Consider the following 3,587-nt stretch of genomic DNA (forward strand, 5'->3'; position numbering starts at 1 on the left):
GAAAGATGGAGACTAGACCTCTTTCATGTTTACATGGATGGAGCTGGAAAATATTCTTTTTAGCAAAGTATCTCAAGAATGGAAGAAAATGTATCCAATGTACTCAGCCCTACTATGAAACTAATTTATAGTTTTCATAGGAAAGCTATAACTCAATTTTAGCCCAAGAATATGAGGAAAGGGGAGAAGGAGGAGGGGGGAAGATGGGTGAAGGGAGAGTGATTGGTGGGATCACGTCTATGGTTCATCCTATAAGGGTACATGTGAATCTTTCTAAAGGTAGAATATAAACGTCTTAACACAATAACTAAGAAAATGACATGAAGGCTATGTTAACCAGTTGTATGAAAGTATTTCAAATTGTATGTAGAAACAGTACACTGTACAGAAACACTGTATCCCATGATAGTATCAATGTACATAGCTATGATTTAATAAAAAAAAATTCTATTTGCCAATTGGTGTTAGAATCAAAATTCAAATTTATGTCTACATTATGATAAATATATGCCTTTTTCACCCTGACTAGTTTCTATAATGGGATTATAATGCTAACAATTTTGATGATAGTTAGGCAAATTGAGTAAGAGAGTTTGTAAAAATTGCTGAGTACATAGAAAAAATATTACATAGTATTATTGCCTTTATACATCCTTATGTCTTACTTTTCTACTTAATGGTAGATATGGTAAAAATATAAAAATTAGTAAGTCATAATCTTCACCTTTTATAAGTTTACATTATAGTGTTGGGAGTGTTGAGTTTGAGCTCTTGAGGTTTAAGTGTTGAGATAATACATGAATAACTATAATTTGAAATAAATTTTTTTAATGACTCTAGAAAAGTATAGAAAAATGATTGCATTCAGTTGAGATATCAAGAAATGTTTCATGAACACAATGGTACTAAGTATAGGTCTTGGTAGTTAAGATTTCATTTTAATAGATAGGAAAAGTGGCTAATTTCATGCAGAAGTAACTACATAATGAACAAACATGAAAGGATTGGGAAATTTTTGAAACTTCTACAAAATTTGCTATTCCTTAAGAAAAGAATTCATTAAATTTTTAAGATGTAAATAATTGGATATGTTTATAAGGTTAGAGGAAGAAGTCAATAAAGATTTTTAAGAATAGAGACAGACGACTGTTCTTAGAAAAGATAAGAATGGAATGAATTGAGGAGGATGGGAATGGAATTGTCTCTTAAAAACAAATAGAGCACCTCACCCTCAGGGACTGGAGGAAACTGTGACATAGATCAGTTGACTATGTAAAGGGCAGGGAGTTGAGGGTGAACTCAGATGGCAACCTCAGGTCCTCAGTTGGAAGGAAACTGTGGAAGTGAGAAGAGGGCTTGAAGAGGTTGGAGAAGGCTTAGAATGGGTTTGAAAAAAATTGAAAAAATAATACAAGGATTGATGTGTTGTTCCCTCAAGTACTTACTGTTTACCTCCCATGTGTTAGAAGTTTCAAGTCTGCCTTCAGATTAGGTAAATAAATGGAAAATTACCATTCACTGTGATTGCCATTAAGGAAATGTGAAGGGGAAATTGCTACTCAAATATCAGGAGTTATTAACCAAGTAAAGGGAGAAGGGGGAGGACAATGTTGCAACACATGATTTAGTGTATGCAAAGAACAATAATTATAGGAACTCTGGAATTATTCTATTTCACTGAAAATATTAACTGTACCTTCTTGAAGCTCATAGAGATATAGTTCAAATGGGGAGAGGAAAGGCTGAATAACAAGCGGATAAGATCATGCAGGTCTTTATATGCTAGATTCAGCTGCTTGGACTAACCCAAGACATTACAAAAACACTGTATGGTTTTACATAGGAGAAAGATCAGCTCAAATACACACTTAGAAAGATATGTTGGCTAAAGCTCTCAGAGGGAAATAACAGACTCTTACTTGAGCTGGTTTAAGCAAAGAGGAAAAATTTATTAACTATGTATTACAGTATTTTTCAAACTTTTTCATACGCTGGCACAGATGGAAAATGATAATATTTATACAGCACCCTGGGGAAAACAAATGAGGCTGCTGTGGCAGGAGGCAAGCAGCCTGGGGACTCCAGCTGCCCTAAGGGCCAGAGGGTCAATATTGCTGCACACATGTGCAGTACACCAGCGGGAGCTCTGATCCACTGTGTAAAATTATAGATGCAGGGATAAATCATGCAAACTGAAAGTCTGGCTCAACTTTTTGAGAGGCTGAGGCTAGGAACTCTAAGACTATCAGAAGTCAAGTCCTTTTTCTCTGTCTCTCAGGCTGTGGGTTCTTGTTTTTGCTCTTTTCATCATGTAATGTTTATTTCTTCTTTCTCTTCCCTTATGCTGTGTTCTTTGCTTTCTTGTAAACATGACAGAAGCTACCCACATGCACAAAGATAAAATATTTAATAAAAATGACAGTTCTTAGGATTAACCTCAAGTTCCCAAGAAAGATACCTAATTGGGCCAGGTGCCCATCCTGTTTGAATCTTTTGTTATCAGTAAGAAAATGTCTTATAATAAACATAGGGCTGCAGAGGCCTACCAGTGTGTAGTTGGTAGTAGACATTTCTAAGAGGGCCTACAGCAGAGGCCAGATTCTGGAAACCTCAGCGGGTATAGAAAAAATAATAAACAAATGATAAACCAAAGCCCAGTAAAGACTAAAAATATAAGGTTGAGAACCTACAAATTTAAATGAGCTGAAGTGTGGGTTTAACAGGTAAAAAAAAATTGAGAGAAAAAAATCGCACATAAACATATAGATGATCAAACTATCACTTTTTCCTGATATGATTTTGTATATAGAAACCCTCAATGATTCAACTAAGAGACTCCTAGAATTAAGAAATAAATCCAGCAAAGTCTCATGTTACCAAATCAATGTATACAAATCAATAGCATTCATATACACCAACAACAGTCAAGCTGAGAATCAAATCAAAGATGCAACATCTTTCTCAGTAGCAACAAAGAAAATGAAATGCCTAAGAATAGATTTAACTAAGGAGGTGAAAGACCTCTATAGAAAGAACTATAAAACACTGGGGAAAGAAATCTCAGAGGATGCAAAAACATATCAAGCTCATGGATTGCCAGAATCAACACTGTTAAAATGTTTATACTACCCAAAGTGATCTACAGATTCAACATAATCACCATTAAAATTCCAATGTCATTTGTGCAGATCTAGGAGAAATAGTTCAGTGCTTCATATGGGAATAGAAAAAATCCTGAATAGCCAATGCAACCCGATATAATACAAAAAAAAAATTGTTATGTGAGCCACTCTTACGGGAGTTAGATGATATCTCAAAACTATAGATATTGGCATGGGTGTGGAGAAAAGGGAACACTTCTGTGGGAGTGCAAGCTAATGTGTATGTATGCATCTTAGTAAACATGAATGAATGAAATCATCATATCTAAGTAAATATTTTTGGGAGGTTACCTAAGCTGGTAGGAGTGCAAGTTAATACCTCCCTTTTGGAAAGATGTATGGAGAATACTCAGGGATCTAAAAGTAGACCTGCCATTTGATCCTGCAATTCCTCTACTAGTTGTATATCCAAAAGACCAAAAATCA

Source organism: Otolemur garnettii, unplaced genomic scaffold (assembly GCF_000181295.1).
Source record: "Otolemur garnettii isolate 467f Iridium unplaced genomic scaffold, OtoGar3 scaffold00048, whole genome shotgun sequence".
Classification (NCBI taxonomy): domain Eukaryota; kingdom Metazoa; phylum Chordata; class Mammalia; order Primates; family Galagidae; genus Otolemur; species Otolemur garnettii.